The sequence below is a fragment of the Epargyreus clarus genome, unplaced genomic scaffold (genome assembly GCF_041222505.1).
Source record: "Epargyreus clarus isolate Ecla_fem2 unplaced genomic scaffold, WU_Ecla_fem_2.2 ptg000036l, whole genome shotgun sequence".
Lineage (NCBI taxonomy): Eukaryota > Metazoa > Arthropoda > Insecta > Lepidoptera > Hesperiidae > Epargyreus > Epargyreus clarus.
Genome location: NW_027332241.1, coordinates 1,458,478 through 1,479,095, shown reverse-complemented (window position 1 = coordinate 1,479,095; position 20,618 = coordinate 1,458,478). Strand labels below are relative to the sequence as shown.

Sequence of the window (20,618 nt, the reverse complement as noted above, 5' to 3'; positions counted from 1 at the left end):
TAGGGTTTCGTTTCGGTTTCGATTAGTTGCAGCGATTAGTTTTTTGAAGAAGTGCTTATGATTTGGGGTACGCCTTTGACATATTTGATTTTTAAGTTACCTTCACCATTTGCAGTACGGCGATTGAGTTCTTCTTTAAGTTTCTTAAAATATGTTTGTTGGTATGGCGTTTGATCGGGGAAAATTTTCACATCAGTGTTTGTTAGCTTACTTTTATTTCTGAATATTAATTTAGTTGTTTCTTCGGATTCAAAAGTTACTTTGAGAGAACGATTTAATTCTGGTTTATATTTTCCAACGCGGATTACTCTTGTGGGCTCTGGACAGTTTTCTAGTATTTGTTTGATAATTTTAAATACTTCTGCTTTGTCAGAGGATTGACGCTCCTTGTGATCGCTGGATTGAGGTTCTTTAATGCCCGCTAATATCACATTCTTCTTTCTCTCGTTTTGATTATTAATTTCTACCAATATTTCTTCCATTGACGTTTTATTTGGTAATATTTGCATTTCGGTTGAAGATAACTTTATTTTTTCCATATTAGACTCTAAAGAACAAATTTTTTCATCTGTTATTTTGGCTGTACTAACGAGACTTTGAACTTCTGCTTTAATTTCCGTTTGTTCCAAAACTAAATTATTGATTTTTTCTTCTGTCAATCCCATACCTTTTTTTATATTAAGCATCTCTTCTTTAATATGTGCGATGTCACTCCTGATATTTTTAGTACTTTCATTTTGTGCCTCTATAGATTTCGTTAGCATTTCCATCATTGTTGCCATTTGTGTCTGTATATCTTTTAATTGCGATTGTACATCCATTTCTTCGGGGTGTTTGCGCTTACGAAAGGTTATACAGGATGTCTCAGTAGGTAGTGGGGCTGTTGTACTAGTAGAACATAGGTTTGGCTGAGATCCGCTTCGCCCGATGTTAGTGCCACTTCCAGTAGGTGAGCGTAGTAGGCTCATGATATCCGTGTTTTACTCACAGTTACTAAATCGGTGCGTGTGCAGCGCTGTGTGAGCGTAGCAAAAAATCAGAGCCCGTCTCTTTTACCCGAAGTGGTGAGGGACGCCTGCGGTTTTGTTGACTCGATGCACTTAGAATAAGAATAGTTATAAGAAATGTAGCACTATGCAATGTGATTGCTGTTTTAAGTAGAAGGTCAGTATAAGTAAATTTGGTTGCACTAATGGTTCAAAGATTATTAAATAATTAGCGACACGTCTGTACTGTACGCTTGCCGAGCGACGAACCTAACCGAACCGAACCAAATTTACTGACAACAGCGGTCTAATGAAGCAGTAATACTACACCTTATTAGACGTGATATAAATCCCGGCAGTTTGGGGTTAGATAAGATTCATTTAGGGTTGAATCAAGATGTATAGTTCAGGTAAACTTTGTAGTGGGATTTTCAACGTAATTTTGTTGTTAAGTGTTGAAATGGGAGGTACACAGCCACACCTAGTGCGAAGAATATTGAAGGTGGTAGAACCCTTTGTGGTTCGACTCCGGTACCAACGCCACACCTATTTCTGTTATAACAGCAGTGTTAAGCGCTGCTGTGTGAGTTTGAAGGGTGTGGTAAGGGAGACTTTTCTGAGGCGTTCCAGCTTAGTCAGGGGTAGCAGCATCTGTGGCCTTCTTAAGACAGTTCTGCAGGTCCATACGACAATGATAAGGTGGCCTGCTTGCTTGTTTTCATTAAAAGAAATAATTTCCTCAACAAGTTTCACAGCTCGCCACAATGGTACCTGATAGAAAGTAAATTAGAAATGATACGACGTCATAGAACTATTATATTGTTAAGCAAACCTATTTGTACCTTTTTATAATATTGAAGCAAATGCAGTCCCAAGTTTTTTATCTTATATATAAAATTCTCGTGTCACAATGTTAGTTACCGTACTCCTCCGAAACGGCTTTACCGATTTTCACCAAATTTTATATGCATATTCAGTAGGTCTGAGAATCGGCTACTATCTATTTTTCATACCTCTGAGTGATAATGGTTGTTCACCCTTAACATTTTTTTATTTATATGGGAAGGCAACGTTTACCGGGTCAGCTAGTAATATATAAAAGTAGCAGACGAGCATGCAGTTCACCTGATTGTAAGTGGTTACTGCCGCCCATGGACATCTGTAATCAACCCCAGATAGGATTAGATATTCCTATATGAGGTCGGCCACAGATGCGCCGCTACCCCTGAGGACTAAGCAGGAACGCCTCGGAAAAGTATGTCTCCCTTACCACACCCTTCAAACCGGAACACAATTGTGCTCAACACTTCTGTTATGAGGCGGAAATAGGTGTGGCGGTGGTGCCGCCGGAGTCGAACCACAAAGGTTACTACAACTTTCAATACCTTATCTTTGAAGATGTTGGTAACGGAGACATACTTATTTGAGGCGTTCCAATTCAGTCCTCAGTAGATGTATATGGCGGATCTCACGTCGAAATGTAATCTTATCTGGGCTTGATTACAGATATCCATGGGCGGCAGTTGCTTCTTAGTGCTCTACCATTCAAATTAAATATGCAAAATTATTATTTCAAACCTATTATATCACAAAGCAAACAATTATTTCACGTTTAACCATTACTAATTTTAATATTCTTTCCTTACAACCCTGAAATTACGTAATTACTTTTCTCCCGGAATTCTTAAAATTAAATTTCGTCACTGGCAACCCAGGAAAACGTCAAAAAAGACAAGATGGCCGATCTTATTAAGTGCTTGAGCGCTTGCCCATTATTCATGATAATTAATTTCCTTTGCATAATTAATTTTCTATGATGTTTTAATTGGTATAAGCTGATTGCAATTTGTCACTTTCGTAAAGGATTTGATGTTTCGTAATTTAAATCAAAATTATATTGTTGTCCAATAATTGTTTTGATGTCAAATTTCTTAACAAAAAAAACTTTAATTAAAATTATTAGAAATACCACCGACTCTGGCAGCCCCAGTAATTACCCCAAATAGTATAAGAGTCCTACCTGAGGTCGTTTATAGAAAACCTCGGATAAGTATGTTCCTTACCACACCCTTCAAACCAGAATATGTATAAAACATCTATTTTATCATTTATTTTTATAATATACGAGTAGCAGACGAGCTTGCAGTCCATCAGGTGGACTGCAAGCTCGTCTGGTACTCCTATATTATAATTAAAAAAACAAGATCTCCTTATATTTAAGTCGGCCGGCATCTACGCATCATTAATCCATTACTGTCCCACTGCTGGGCACGGGTCTCCTCTCAGAATGAGAAGGATTAGGCCATAGTCCACCGCGCTGGCCAAATGCGGATTGGTACTTCACGTACCTTTGAGCGCTTTTTTAAGATTTCTCAGGTATGCAGGTTTCCTCACGATGTTATCCTTCACCGTTGAAGCAAGTGATGATTAATTTCTAATACGCACATAACTTTGAAAAATTAAACGTGCCTAGGATTTGTACCTCGGACCCCTCGGTTAACAGGCCGAATTTCTTAACCATTATGCTATCTGGCAGATGGCATCCATACTCTGACACTGAAACAAAAACTGTTTCACTGTAACTCTGTCACTAACTACTGTTACAAAGCTAAATTATTGTAACTATTACAATAACCTTACCAATTCCCTTGAAACTAAACGGGCCATTTCGTCTATTCAAACATCAACATTAGCTATCTTGCAGAATTTTAATTAATTCATGTAATTGGGACAGGAAACGCGATAGGTGCGGGCCAAATTAAATTGAGTGATAATTTCGATTTCGTGAACTGAATAATTGAGTGAATGAAGGCAGGTGGAAGGTTCATTGGATCGTAGAAACTTGATTGGATGCCACGTAAAAACACGTTTTTGTAACGTTCGAATTTTTGGTTCACTTTGAAAGTTCCTATGTTCGGAGCGGACTGTCAGTTTGGTGCGTAATTTACCTCCTTTTATTTATTTATTTATTTATTTATTGCACCTCTATAAAAATAAAAGATACAATAGGGCAAACTTAATGCCTGATGGCATTCTCTGCCAGTCAACCCTTGGTGGACGGAGAAAATGGAGGCAGGTGTTAATTATATACATGAAATTTAATTATTACTAGTTAGAATAGTTAGAATTTTAATTTATACTAGTGTTTAATCAATCGGAAGGGAGTTTTTATATATGTAATACAAGAAACGGCTATTTTTCGGCGCTTTTAAATGGTAATAGGTAGACAATTCAAAATTTCATAATACATTTACTTGTATGGCTGCTATTGTAGTAAAAATAAAAAATAAATATAGTTCAAAAAACTAAAAAACACGCTTTTGTGATAAAATTAACTAAAAGTAGAAAAGTATTCTATTTCATTCCTTCATACATACAGGGTAAGATAAGGATGTATGTTGATCTCTTTCTACTGAAAAACGGAGTTACTCACTGACAAACATACAAGTGAAGCTAATATAAAGCGTACAATAAATGAAAATTTGGTTATACGGAACCACCGTGCGCGACTTCCACTCGCACTTGTCCAATTATTAAAATAAAAAATCGGTCAGGATAACATAATATGTTATATGTAGAATACTATTCTCTATGAAAATATGATGAATATAAGACCAGTGGCTTCTGAGTTTATAATAACACAAACATACAGAAAGATGTAAATATATTATAGCTAAGGATGATAATGTTTATTTTGACCACATTTTCTTACATCATCGTTTGCTAAAAATAACTCGTATTGCTAGTATTTTTTTCGTACATTAAAAAGAATGACCTTCACAAGTATGCACCTATGCCGATTCTTTGGTATAGTCCGCGCCAAACTGCTAGTCCGCTCTGAAGTTGTTGCGAGCAGATGTAGTCACACAATTTGCTGTGGCGACGCGATTCATTTCCATATTCAGAGCGGACTAGTAGTTTTACGAGGATATCATCAAGTGGATTGCATGCTTGTCTGCTACTCCTGTAAAAAAAAAATCGCTCTGTATTATTTCTTTGTTACAAGATAATCTAGCTTCAAATACTACGAAAGAAGCTTATAAACTTAAATTTGCAAGACTTAATTAATAAAAAAATCTACTTAGTGGAGCATACTTTAAAATCTTTTAAAAATTAAAACTGGCAACATGACCATCTGTCAGCTTGCGCGGGAAAGTTGTGTTCCTTTTTTAAATTCTTCCGGCGCCGTGACGTCGTGCGAGCAGCGTAGTTTTTTTTTAATGACGAATAATTTTATATAAAGCAAAGGAGTGTACTTTGTAAGTCTCAGTATGAATATAAAGGAAACATTGTTTATATTAAAAATAAGCCTTTTCCTTTAATCTATAATTAAGTTAACTTTTCAGAATTTTATTCTTATTAGCTTTTTTATCTGTTAGCGCTAATAGTACAAGTTTTTTTTAATAACAGATTCAAACAACTATAAAATAGATTATTAAAAATCAAGACAGATTATTTTTTTATTGAAATTGTTCCCGTAACTCTTGAGTTTTAAGCATTTATCACTATTCCTTAAACTTTCGACTTTAGTCAGCCCAGTTGAAAAATTATATCAAAGATATTTCCTAATTACTCGACTCAGGAGGGTAATGTATTTTGAAGTATTTTCTACTCGTATTTTAACATGAAGCTTGTTACAAGCTTCTTAATTCTTGAGCCGTGACGTCATCGCGCGGGAAGAGGATGTTGTTTGTTTTTTATTTGTCAGCCATTTTTAATCTGTGTTAGTGTTGACTTCCTTTCTTTTAGTGTGGGAATATCTTTTTAATGATGCTGTGCGATTCAAATGATAGTTATTCGTTAGTGCAATGATTGATGATCATTAATTCGGGACATTGAAAACTTTTTATGTGATTCGATCTGTTTTATTTTGTTATTTTATTGAATGAGATGTGACTTATTATAATTATAACAGACTCAAAAAATGTTTTTTTTTTAAAATAACAAACGCATTCTTTTGCGTTCAGAAGTGCAATTTTTTTGCAAAAAAGGGTCTTCGAAGTTTGCTAATTTCATTACCATTGTGGCATATCCAGGGAAGGAATATAATCTATCGGAGGTTGATTACAGATGTCCTTGGCAGTAGCTACTTACCATCAGGTGGACTGCATGCTCGATTGCTACTTTCATCTTATAAAAGACATAAAAGCAATCAACACAGTAAGGGGTAGGGGATGATAAAAATAACTGAAATCAAACAACCCCGAGATAATATTATTAATTAACATTGAATGAACCTCCCTAATTGATAATCAATATTTCGATCATTAAGCCCCTAGTTTCATAGCAAGCGAAAAGCGATATGCTACAATTATTATGTACTACAGTTATATATTGAAGGTGGTAGAACCCTTTGTGGTTCGACTCCGGCGGCACCACCGCCACACCTATTTCTGTTATAACAGCAGTGTTAGGCGCTGCTGCGTTCCGTTTTCAAGTAAGGGAGACATAGTTTTCCGAGGCATTCCAGCTTAGTACTCAGGGGTAGCGGCGCATCTGTGGCCGATCTCAGGTAGGAATATCTAATCCCATCTGGGGTTGATTGCAGATGTCCATGGGCGGCAGTAGCCATTTACCATCAGGTGGACTGCATGCTCGTCTACTACTCCTATATTATATTAAAAAAAAATAGGATTCGTTTTTACCGTTTGAGTACGGAACCCTAAAAATAAGGTTTTCTTCATAAGATAAGTAAGGTAAGTGTTCACTGCCCACGGGTATCAGTAATCAATCCTAAATAGGATTAGATTCCTACCTGAGGTCGGCCAAATGCGTAGCTACCCCTGAGGACCTCTAATAAATAACCCCTGGGGTTGTTTTCTACAAGAAACAACATCGAGCGATCTGATGTAAGGTTTCAATCCTATTTGGGATTGATTAGATTTAGGGATGTGAGAGCTAGTGGGAAAACATTAAAAACTATTATTAATCAAATTTTCTTTAAAAATAAATCGATTTATGTAGATTTTTGTATTACATTTTTAAAACTGAATTCAAAATCTGCAGGCATAAAAAAGGGGCTTAATTTTTTATTCAAATTTGACAATAAAAAAAAACATCGTCACCACTCTGTTAAAATCGATTTCTTAACTAAAACTATTTTTAATATTTTAAAAATCGATTTTTTACAAAAATAATCGATGATTATAAAAATCGATTATTTTTCCACATCCCTAGTTTACAGTTTGTTTGCGACTGCAAGTTCATAAAAATAACTGTCATTGTTAATTAAGATAACCTTACCACTTATTTGTGGTGTGACTAATTATATGCGTCGTTGGAGCATTTTGACGCATTTCCTCTCAAAAAAGAAATTTACGTCAAGTGACAGGTCTATTTTTATTATGGCTGTTTGGCTTTATGGCTGTTGTGTGTTTAACCGTAATAAATAATTAAAAAAAAAGTGAATAATTGAAGGTGCCCCATACAACAGTCTGGTATTTTTTGTCATTATTCAAAATAACTTTTGAACTTTTGAATAATTATAGTTTAAAAACTAAAAACCACGCTAAAATCGCACAAGAAAATCATTAATCCTGATTCCTGACGACCCTGATCAGGAGGATAGGATTAGATTAGATATTCCTACCTGAGGTCGGCCACAGATGCGCCGCTACCCCTGAGGACTAAGCTTGAACGCCTCGGAAAAGTCTTTCTCCCTTACCACACCCTTCAAACCGGAACACAGCAGCGCCTAACACTGCTGTTATTACGTAGAAATAGGTGTGGCGGTGGTGCAGCCGGAGTCGAACCACAAAGGGTTCTACCACAAATTACTTTGTTTGTTCCTTACTATTTTTTTAAATAAGTTATTTCTATTACACAACCCTATTGATGGTAGGGTAAATTATCATTAGTTTCAAGTTTCAATTCAGTGGAAAGTTAACTCAAGTTCTCGTTCCGCGAAATTAAATAACTTCTGTTTGTTAACTTTTAACTTCATCATTTTGCTATTAAAACTTTTACTGTCTACCCTCTTGAGCTTTGAAAGCTGGAAGCTTTACCAAAAGATTGGACTATTGAGGTTTCTGAAGTCAATGAGTCCTTATATACAGGGAGACTTTCAAGTTGTAACTGGTAGAATCCTGTGGAACCATTACTATACTTATTTTTATAACAGCAGTGTTAAGCGCTGCTGTGTTCTGGTTTGAAGGGTGTGGTAAGGGACATACTTCTCCGAGGTAGGTAGGATAGGTAGGTAGGACTCTTCAATTTGGGTTTGATTATAGATGTCCATGGGCGTTAGTAGCTTTATCAGGTGGACTGCACGTTCATCTGCTACTTTTATATTATTAAACAAAATGTTACTTGAGGCGACAGATCTAATGGCATTTTAATGGACACGGATTACTGAATAGATGTCGCTAGTGTCATACTACTCTTTAAACCAGTATTAAGAAGCGTTTAACTGTAATGTGATATGGCAAAAATACCTTTTTTTAACAAAAAAAAACCCCCGGTGGCCTTCCTCAACGCTTGTTGGAGAACTTCGGGATCTCCGACGGAACACGGAGTCCCCTAAACGCGATATATCGGGCTCTGTCCTGGGGAGAGCAAAGTAATTTACGCTCCTCTCACGTCATCTGGTGATTACCACGGCATGCGAACACACAAACCGCTGTCCTTCCTGGGGTCGCTTGCTAGACGATTTGAGCTCCCAATCTTGCCGCCCACAATCTCGGAAACCCCCTTTTAGTCGCCTTTTACGACAGGCAGGGTATACTGTAGCTTTATTCTGGACCCGGGACTAAAGGGACAACGCATCTAAACCAGGCATAAGGATCAAAATGTGTCTATGGGCATTCCTCCCAGTAGCGACATCTATTCAATAATCTATGGTCATTAAAATACCATTAGTTCCGCTGCCTTAAGTTACATCACGCACTTAAATTGAACTTTGACGGAATTTTGTACAGACTAATTGTATTTTAATAGTCTCGTGCGAAAGATGTAGAATTTTTTTTTTTTTTTTTTTTTTTTTTTTTTTTTTTTTTTTTTTTTTTTTTATAATATAGGAGTAGCAGACGAGCATGCAGTCCACCTGATGGTAAGTGGCTACTGCCGCCCATGGACATCTGCAATCAACCCCAGATAGGATTAGATATTCCTACGTGAGGTCGGCCACAGATGCGCCGCTACCCCTGAGGACTAAGCTGGAACGCCTCGGAAAAGTCTGTCTCCCTTACCACACCCTTCAAACCGGAACACAGCAGTGCCTAACACTGCTGTTATTAGGTAGAAATAGGTGTGGCGGTGGTGCCGCCGGAGTCGAACCACAAAGGGTTCTACCACCTTTAGAGGTATGAGAGAGAATAAAGGTAGAACCCTCTGTTTTGTATAAAGATAGAAACCCTACCCTACTTCGACGCCAGGCACTACCGCCACACCTATTTCTGTTATAACAGTAGTGTAGCGCTGCTGTATTCTGGTTTGAAGGGTGTGGTAAAGGAGACTTATCGGTTGTTTTGGTAGGGAAAATATTGGAAAGATTGATTATTAATAATGGACGTAAGTCAGCTGATATCTACTGCCTTCTACCGAAAAGCAAAAAAGTTTTACTCAAGAAAAAACTGTGGCGGAGGTATAGTCCGCGCCAAACTGCTAGTCCGCTCTGAAGTTGTTGCGAGCAAGTGTAGTCATACAATTTGCTATGGCGACGCGATTCATTAACACGCTTTTATTAGCTTCAGACGTATGTATGTTGGTATGTTAGTATGTTAGTATGTAACGGAATCTTTCAACATGATTTTAACCTCCTTAAAAACGTCGGATTAACCCGAAATTTGGCATACTTATTAAGGACCGATGACAATTCAATATTTTAAACATTAATAGTTTTGTACCATTGTCCTTATCAACATCCTCTGGATTAACGATTTTCGAGGCGAGATTTTTCAAACACCTTCAGCAAAGTTCATCGCAACTTTAGATTGCAAATAATAATTATTGCTATTTAGTTTCAATAGGCGTAACTTTTATATCGTGATTTTTAGATTAGAAAATAATAATGTTATTTCCCTATAACTCAAATGTTCTGAAACATATCTATAATGCCCTCTTGTAGAATGATTTTTAGGATTCCGTACTCAAAGGTTAAAACGAAACCCTCTGCGGTCTGTTCGTCTGTCGTTGGGCTTTATCTCTTAAATCGTAATAGATAGACACTTGATTTTTTTACAAACGATGAATAATGGTGGTCGCTATAACGAGAAATACTAAAAATTAATAAATAATTATAGTTCAAAAAACTAAAAAACACGCTTTTATGATAAAATCAACTAAAAAGTAGAAAATAATTTTCAATCTAAGAATCAATTAAGGAACAGTAAATAGTATAATTGTGGAAAAAGTGTGGGGTCCATTTATCAGGTTCGAAAAGCACCCCACACTTTTTCCACAATTATACTATTTACTGTTCCTTAATTGATTCTTAGATTGAAAATTATTTTCTACTTTTTAGTTGATTTTATCATAAAAGCGTGTTTTTTAGTTTTTTGAACTATAATTTTTATATATTCAGCGCGGACTAGCAGTTTTACGCGAACTATAACTTCCTACTTGAACTATAGTGTTTCTATCAACTTTCAATATTTTATAACAACAGAATTTGGTAACATTTGGTATAATAAGGTCTGATTCAGGCGGACGGGTAGTTTGTCGAGTGTAAACGAGCCCTAACATTGACTTTCACCTACCTTCATGTGAAGTTGCGAGAATTAATTAAACTATACCCGTGAAACATAAAAAGTTATATCAATGTACACAATACCATTGAAATAAAAATTAAATAACCTTACGAAATCGATAAAGTACGTGTCGATTTGAAGGACGCGTCGCAAACCGCCATTTTGAAATAAGTTGCGCGGGAAAATAACGGCTGACCGTTAGAACGGGTTAAAGACCTGAACGCCATTTTGTTTTTGCTGTTTTCTGCACCGTATGTTGGAGTGATAAAGACTATTTTTAGATATTTTAATATATTTTTAGTTCGTAACATAATTTGGTAGAACTAAACGTTTAGAAATGGTATGTATTTTTTGTGTTAATAATGTTTTTGTTGTAATAATTGTTAGTAATCGAATAACATTGTCTGGTTCTGTATTTCTCAAAAGCTTGCTTAGATAAAAACAGGTTTTGAAAATATGGTGCTGTTACAATTATTTCTGTAAAGTAGCTGTATTCCGGTTCCAAGGCAGGAATTAATATCAGATGCGCCTAAAAAGATGATAGTTATAGTTTTAGGTAAGAAATAAGCTTTACATTGCAAAAGTTTTCAATAAAAAAGTCTAAGCATAGACAAGAAACTATTCATAAAATAGTAGAGGTCATGTCACCAATGTATAAAATTGTAAATGGCGCGCGTATTGCTAAAATTATGAAAATTTAGTCTATGGTCAACATATCTGTCAATCGCTGTCAATTTGACATTACAAAAATCATAATGGCGTCATATTTATAGCACCTCTAGCGGCAAAAAATGGCAACTTTAACAACACGAAATAATAAACTTGACCCTATTAACGCCTTCGAAATTTCTAAAATTCCGGTCAAAGTATACATTTGAATACAGAACAGTTGTCTATCCATTGAGGTCCTAATGACCGCCCATTTTCGAAAATCGTTGAACACAAAAGGGTTCAGTAATTATGGTTACTGTACGTTTTCGAAATGGTGTTTCAAGGTTGTTAGACTGAAAATTACTGCATTCCATTTTTGTTTAAAATACAAGAATAAACCTATTTCTTTTCATAATATGGAGAATAGGATAGGTTAGGTTAGTTAGATTGGTCCCTGTAGTTCCGGGACTAGAATAGGACTACGGTATCCCCTGCCTGTCGTAGGAGGCGATTAAAAGGGGGCCCAGGAAGGGTTGGGGGCGGCAAGAGTGGGAGCTCGAATCGTCCAGCAAGCGACCCCGGGAAGGACGGCGGTATGTGTGGTCGCATACCGTCGTAAACACTACATGGCGTGGGAGGAGCGAAAACTGCTCCCCCAGGGTAGAGCCCGTTGGGCATCACGCTTGGAGGGCTCCGGTTGTGTTCCGGTGGAGATCCCGGAGTTCTCCAACAAGCGTTGAGGACGGCCACCGGGGGGGGTTTTAGTGCGGTAAAAATCCCACATAACCCGGCGTCACTCTCACCTCGTCGGGTACCTTTTGAAGGTTTCCCCCGAGAAAAAAAAAAGGTTAGTTAGATTGTGTGATGGTGGTAGAATCCTTTGTGGTTTGACTTTAGAAAGACCACCGCTACATATTTCTTACTTATAGCAGGTGTTTAGAGCTGACTGAGTTCTGGTTTGAAGGGTGTGGTAAGGGAGGTAGCAACGCGGTGGGCAAAAGGTAGCCCTATATGGCATAGGCTACATTTCCATGGGCGGTCCTCTTACCATCAGGTGGACTGCATGCTCGTCTGCTACTTATGAATTAAAAAAAAAAACTTGTGCAACACAGTTTTTTTTTATATAATATAGGAGTAGTAGACGAGCATGCAGTCCACCTGATGGTAAGTGGCTACTGCCTCCCTTGGAAATTTGTAATCAAACCCAGATAGGATTAGATATCCTACCTGAGGTCGGCCACAGATACACCTGAGGATTAGGCTGGAACGCCTCGAAAAAGTATGTCTCCCTTACCACACCCTTCAATACGGCACACAGCAGCGCTTAACACTGCTGTTATAACAGAAATAGGTGTGGCGGTGGTGCCGCCGGAGTCGAACCACAGGGTTCTACCACCTTCAGACTTCCTTATTACATCCCATCGCTATCGTCAAAGTTATGGTTAACTTTGGAAACTTTAAACGGGCCTAGTTATCGAGTTGTAACATATTTGCGCAGACAAAACAAATATACTAATTGTACAGTTTCCAAAAAGTTCTTTGTTTAGTTACTGTAATTAAAACCGGCCACCGGAGCGTTGAGAAAACAAAAGTGAAGGTTGCTACACATTTTACATGTAATTGGGCTGGAATTAGTGCGTACGAACGAAATGGAAGGTTGTTATACATCTTATATATGTATAAAATTCTCGTGTCACAATGTTAGTTACCGTACTCGATACAGGATTAGCGAAAAATGTTGAAAGGAGTTACGAGGCCGACTTTTTGTCGACATTGACAAATACAGAAGTTGACAAAAACAATAACTTTTAAAAATCGACTGGTTAGGGTTAAGTGTTAGTTATGACATAATATTAACCGTAAAAATGCTACAACCCATGTATTATTTGGCCGTAAATTGGACGGTTGGTTAAGCTTGTATTAACGTTAAAGTTATGTGGTGCAACCTACCCTCAATTTTACACCTGTCTGTTACGAATACGATGTGTTTATTTTTATCTTGCAAGGTTGTTTTATATTTGTGTATGTTTGTAATAGCGTGTTCGAAAAATCGTCACAAATTCAAATGTGTGGATAGAGAATTTGTGTCGGTTTGCAAGTGTTTGCAGCATCGAGTTTAATCAAGCCAAATATCGCGTCCACATGCTTTATGTTTGCCGCATCTAAACCTCTAGTAAGAAAATTTGTAAATCATTTAACAGATTTTTTGTTTTTGCAGGTAAGCAATTATTCTCCACAAATTGAAGAACATCGAAATACGTGGTAAGAGTATGTTATACGACTTCCCTAGAGATGTAACCTCATTTATCTCTGCTCGATTGTAAATATTTATTAATCTTGGGCGTACTAGTTCGCAACTGGGATCACTCAATTTCGTTCGCGGCTCCTAAACAAACTAGTTCGCTCTTTTAGCTCGTCAACTCCCAACTGCTCTGTAAGTAGCTGGGAACTGAGTGTAGGACTACTGTAGTGTTCCCGACTCAACGTCGGGATAGTAGTATCACTTAAACCCCATTTGGCTCGCTCACGCACCAACACGCCCGTCCTCACCGACGGTCTAGCATGACTGCCCCCACACAGTCCGCTCTCATTCCGTGTCGTATGCGCTCGAGACAAACTACCCACAATATGATACACTACAACTACCTTCAACTTCTGTCATAAATACTATATCTGTTGCTTAACAGGCATTGAGATCTGACAATTATTTCGTACTTGATTTAGATCTTTAATTGGTAAAATCAGGATAGATTGAGTATGAATAACGGGTGGAAACTAGTAAGCGAAAAATAGAAGACCAACCCAAAACAAAAACCTTATAGAAAGTACCAAACTAATTCATATTCACGATTGTATTACATCTCCCGCGGAGATGGAAAGTGGAGATAGCTCAGTTTTTAAAGGTCGATCAACAGTTACATGAGATCGGAATTTGGTGATTAATTTCAAAAGTAGAGCGTAGTAGAGCCATATCTGTGCCCTTCTAATAATACGTAAGGCATACTTTCCGAGCTACTCCATCTCGACCATTTGTAAGGTGACAGAAGACAATGATGGGTGGTCGACGACTTCAAAGTATTTTTTTAAGCTATTGCATAGCTTTTATCGCGGGCTTTGAGCGCGGCGACCGAATCGAGAAATTCCGTAACGAAAATAAGTAACACCTTTCAACAACTCGGTTGCCTGGAGACTTGATATCCAACTATCAAGTCTCCAGGCAACCGAGTTGTTGACTGTCAATAGAAAAATATGGATATAATTGAATAAAGTATTATTTTACATTCCTTATTATTTTATTTGATATTGGCGACGAGATGTCGAATGAACTAAAAAAACAATAAGGAAATACGAGCCACATTACGTGGGTTAATGAAACGAACCGAAAATTACATTTCGGGAATAGAAAAAATTGACATAGAAGAAATAAATATACGACTGAATTCTTTACAAGAAAATTTGAACAAATTCTACGCGATTCAAGAAAAAATTGAATGGCTTACAGAAGAAGAAAATTTAGGAGAGGAAATAAAATACAGGTACGAATTTGAAGAAATATATACAAAGCTAAAATTTAAATTCTTGAATGTACAAAAAGAAAATAATCGGCTAATACCTGAATGTTCTTTTATATCAGCAAGAGCGGAAGTTTATTTGATAAACTGTTAACTGTCAAGGCACGCTTGAGACGTACACCTAATACAAAAGAGTTATCACCTTATCAGTTAATGTTCGGCAGAGAGGTAAGAACCTATATGCATGCCTTATTTAAGAAATCCGCCCCACTATCCAGATTACATTACAATGCACCGCCAACGCAGGAGTTCGGACAAGGTGATAAGGTACAAGTCCGCAGTTACACCAACCCAAGAGTTAAATGGGAGTTCGGAGTCGTCATCCGAAGATTAGGTAGACTCCATTATGAAGTCAGAACTGAAAATGGCATACTGGTGCGCCTTCACCTTGACCAAATGCTGCCGGCGCCCCTGGTGGTGTAAGTGAAAATAGCGGTGGAGGACTGTTGGATATCAAGTCTCCAGGCAACCGAGTTGTTGACTGTCAATAGAAAAATATGGATATAATTGAATAAAGTATTATTTTACATTCCTTATTATTTTATTTGATAACCTTAATTCGTCAACTTGAACACAGATGGCAGTAATACACATTTTTTTATAATCCGTGCAGAAATCTTAAAATTGCGTGAAGTATATTTTATATTCCCATTATAAAATTCAAAATTATATTACCATATTATCCAAATAATATGTTTTATCAACATAAGCTATGTTGAATTCTGGATTGATAAAATAACGTAAAAGAGTGTTTGTTATTTTTAAACGTACAATTACAACTGACAGACTTGACAGCACAAAATCAAAACGCCATTATGATTTATGGTACAAATAATTTGTGTACAAAGTGTTTTAAATATGAATAAACAAAGTGCATTTATTAATGAAAAATGCGATGTACCTGTAACATTCGGCCAAATGTCACAGGCACATCGCATTGATCCATTTATATTGCTGGTTGTTAATACTTTATGTCACTTATTAAATACTTTTCTATTTTATATTTTAGAATGTTCAGTCTTGCTTGGAGTTATGAAATGTCAGCTGATATTTGCAATGTCTTATATAATGGAGATATGATAAAATAGTGGATAAAGATGTATTAACGTAAATGCTGATGATTATGGAAGAATATATTGTATTTCTGGAATTCCTTCTGAGCGTTTTCATAGCATAAAAAATGCTATGCAATAGCTTTACCGCGGCAGTCTCCGAGTGCCACACGTATTTTTTTTTTATAATATAGGTGTAGCAGACGAGCATGCAGTCCACCTGATGGTAGGTGGCTACTGCCGTCCATGGACATCTGTAATAAACCCCAGATAGGATTAGATATTCCTACCTGAGGTCGGCCACAGATGCGCCGCTACCCCTGAGGACTAAGCTGGAACGCCTCGGAAAAGTCTATCTCCCTCACCACACCCTTCAAACCTCTTCAAACTTTCTTCAAACTTCAGACCTCAGGTAGCGGCGCACTGTGCCTGATCTCAGGTAGGAATATCTTATCTGGGGTTGATTACAAATGGCCATGGACGGCAGTAGCCTTACCATCAGGTGACTTATCTGAAATCAGTTTTAATCAGTACCCTGTGTGTGATCGGAAGGTAATCAAGTAATTTGTATGGAAATTTATGTATGTTGCCAAACCGTTAGGTGACTTAGGATGCATACATTTCCAATTAGAATGATTTAGGACGGTTGCCTGTATTTCTGATTAAATCTGGTATTTGGATGTGAAGTCTACCAATACGCACTAGGCCAGCGCGGTGGACTATGGCCTTCTTCTCATTCTGAGAGGAGACCCGTGCCCAGCAGTGGGACAGTAATGGGTTGATGATGATGATTATGATCATGGTATTTGGATGAGATAAGGCTAATGCTAATATTGCTTTTTGCTCAAAGGGATAAAATGCATAGGGCTATAGAGCGATCAAGATGTTCATACAATATAAGATGTTATATTTGCCTAATAACATCAGTGTTAAGCGTTGTGTTCTAGTTTGAAGGGTGTGGTAAGGGAGACAGACTTTTCCGAGGCGTTCCAGCTTAGTCCTCAGGGGTAGCGGCGCATCTGTGGCCGAACTCATTTAAGCATTTAATCTTAGCTAGGGTTGATTACAGATGTTCATACGGCAGTAGCTTACCATCAGGTGGACTGCATGCTCGTCTGTTATTCCTGTATTATAGAGAAACATAAGTCTTCAGGGGTAGCGGCGCATCTGTGGCCTACCTCAGGTAGGAATCTAATTTATCTGGGGTTGATTACAGATGTCCATACAGCAGTAGCCACTTACCATCAGGTGGACTGCATGCTCGTCTGCTACTCCTATATTAAAAATAAAAACTTGTAACACTACTGAAGTATACATAAACTCCAACTTTGAGACTTAGATTCTTGTTTTCAAACAAAATATTAGTCTGCAAAGTCTAAGGATGTAACTGTTTCCGTAGCTCACAATCGGAGTCCAATTTTCTGTTCCTTGGGCCCGCTTTCACCGCCCCGAGCGACCCATTTCAGATAAGATCGACAAACCCTGCCTTGAAGTCTAAAAGACTACAGATAGAATCTTTTCCTTCATAGGTATGTACGAAAAGTGTTGTGCGAAATCGTGAAGAAGTTTCAGGCATAAATATTTAAATATAGCAGCATGCAGTCTACCTGATGGTACGCCTCCTGCTGCTCATGGATATCTGTAATCAACCCTAGATAAGATTCCTACCTGAGGTTGACAACGGATGCGCCGCTAGCTTAAGCTGGAATGCCTCGAAAAGTATGTCTCCATTACCACACTTCAAACCAGAACATAGCAGCGCTTAACACTGCTGTTATTAGGCAGAAAGGTTTGGGGCTGCCGTCGGGGTCGGTTCTTCCATTTTTAAACCCATTCCTCAACCCATTATTGTCCCACTGGACACGGGTTTCCTTAAGGAGGGCTTTAGGCCGTAATCCACCACGCCAGCCTAGTGTATCATGGTAGACTTTATTTCATACACCTTTAGAAAGGTTTTTACAATTCTCTCAAGGATGTAGATCTCCTAACATTTTTCTTCACCGTTAAAGCAAGAAATTTCCCGGGCTTTTAGCTTAGTCCTCAGGGGTAGTGGTGCACATGTGACCGAGGTCAGGTAGGAATCTAATCTTATTTGGGTATTACAGATATCCATACGCGGCAGTAGCCACTTACCATCAGGTGGACTGCATGCTCGTCTGCTACTCCTATATTAAAAAAATAAGTCACGACGTTTTCCCCGTTAAAGCTAGTGAGAATTTTTAATACGCACATAACTATGAAAAATCATCGTGCCTGGGAATCGAACCCTAGACCCTTTGGTTGAGAAGCTAATTCCAAAGTACCAGGGTATCATAGCGTAAAGTAGTAAAGTAACAATTACTTGAATCTCAGTAAGCCACAGGTCAGTTACCTCGATGCTTTTTTGTTCCTACAACGGTGTTGGTAGACCGGTTTGTAGTCCGTAAGCCTGCGGCGTAGAAGACATACTCATAAGATCTTTTAAATAGACAAATTCAAGTCGAAAATGCACAATAAATATTGTAATGAGTTTTAGTGTCACTTGTTTTACCAAATCTGTTGGAATTCTGTGTCTATTAAAAAAATTGTATGTCTGTCTGTTTGTTGTTGTCTGTCGGATGTTTAATCTTTGAAATTTCCAGACCTATTTTAACAGGAATTTTACTAGCTGACCTTATGCGGAGTAACTTAAAAGAATTAGGGTTCCGCGCAAAGAACATGAAATATCCAGACAATTTACACTTAAACGCGGGTGAAACCACAGAACTTAACTCGAGTTATGTCAAGTATTAAGGCTTTCGATTAACCTTATTTTTGTATCATTCTCAAAAAAACTTTGATAATTGAAACATTTGATATCCATATCATGGGGGTACATAAAAAATAATTGGTCAGCCATTGCAGCGTCCGCCATATTGGTTTTAGAGTAAAGTTGCTTAGTTAATCAGGCGAAACTATGCAATTAAGTTATGATTAAACCTACTTCGCAACAATTCTAAACAAACCTAAACATGATGGTGGTATGTATGGTGGTGTATGTATATTTTTTTTCTTGCATCTTCACGCATCCTTTGTGGTACATACTGCATGGTTTAAAATATATACCATCACGAGCTTTTGCCCGCGGCTTCGCTCGCGTTACGAAGTAATATTATTAACTAAGAAGATTTATACAAACTTTCATCCCCTATTTTATCCCCTTGGGGGTAGAATTGATCAAATCCTTAGCGGATGCCTACGTCATAACATCTACCTGCATGCCAAATTTCAGCCCGATCTGTCCAGTGGTTTGGGCTGTGCGTTGATAGATCACTATGTCAGGCAGTCACCTTTGAGTTATATATATTTAGATACGTTATAGGGGATTGTTGCGAAGTAGTTTTAATCCTAACTTAAAGTTATTAAACTAGTCATACATAGTCATCCAAACCAAACGTATTAATGAAAATTTTCAGCTCAATTGATAGGAGTTCAATGGTTTAAAATTCAGATGCAAGATTTTACCCTCGCATACTTACAAACTAACGAAGTTGAATATAAGTTTCAGATAAAAATTAATACAATATTTTGTCGAAAAACCACACCCAGTCGTTACAAGAATCGTACAATCATCTTCTATATCATCTTACAGTATACAAACAAACTACCTGCATAAATAAATAATGTAAATACTATTACAATAATATGTTTGATTCGGTCGGTTATGATAACATTATGTGCATTATCAGCATAATATACGGTACAGTCATTCCTATCAATGTCTTATCACACATGACATCAGTTGATAAGGGCTTTAGCGTATTTTAGGTCAATGTTCGGTATTCCTGAAGGTTAAATTGTGATTCGACTCCGGAAGCATCATTGTCACTTATGTATGTTTAATAATAGCAGTGTTAGCGCTGCTGTGTTCTGGTTTGAAGGGTGTGGTAAGGGAGACATGCCTATCTGGGGCATTCAAACTTAGTCCTAAGTATAGAAACGCAATGTGGCTGGTATCAGGTATAACAAATAGTATTTGATATATATTATACCGACAGATTTTAATGGGCTACATGTAACTCACTTTCCTAATTCCATAAAAATAAAATGCATGTACAAGCAGTGATAGGCTAGTGGTTAAAAAACTCTGCCTCTTGAGGGTACTCCCATTTATATTCAACTTTTTTTTCATTTTAACACGCTTTTATTAGCTTGGGTTGTATGTATGTAACGGAATCTTTGAATACGATTTCTATCCACTTTGAACGTTCATTTTAATTCAAATTTTTGAAGAATTATCAAAAACCGATGACAATATAAGATTTTAATAATTTTGTACTATTGTACTTATCATCATCCTGAGGATTAACGATTTTCGAGGCGAGATTGTTCAAGCGTCTTAACGAAAGTTCATCGCAAAGTTACTAGATTGCAACAATTATTACTATTTAGTTTCAATAACTGTTATAGCGTGTTTTTTAGTTTTGAAAATAATAATGTTATTTCCCTATAACTCGAAATGTTCTGAAACATATCTATATTGCCCTCTTGTAGAATGATTTTTAGGATTCCATATTCAAAGGGTAAAACGGAACCCTCCGCTGTCTGTTCTTGTATCACAGGGCTCTATCTTTTAAACCCTAATAGATAGACACTTGATTTTTTACAGAGGATGCATAATGGTGGCCGCTGTAACAACAAATACTAAAAAAT

General features: G+C 37.3%; 1 protein-coding gene across 6 annotated transcripts in view; it reads left to right on the top strand.

Moving 5' to 3' along the window:
- Positions 1-20,618, top strand: part of Fas3 (fasciclin 3) — a 197,371-nt gene that overhangs the window by 21,606 nt on the left and 155,147 nt on the right. The window contains exon 2 of one of the 6 annotated variants that reach the window (XM_073092508.1): positions 13,542-13,585. The exons of the other annotated variants lie outside the window; for them this stretch is intronic. The gene's annotated coding sequence lies outside the window, so the exon portion shown is untranslated. The remainder of the gene's footprint in view (positions 1-13,541; positions 13,586-20,618) is intronic. 6 annotated transcript variants of the gene reach the window in all.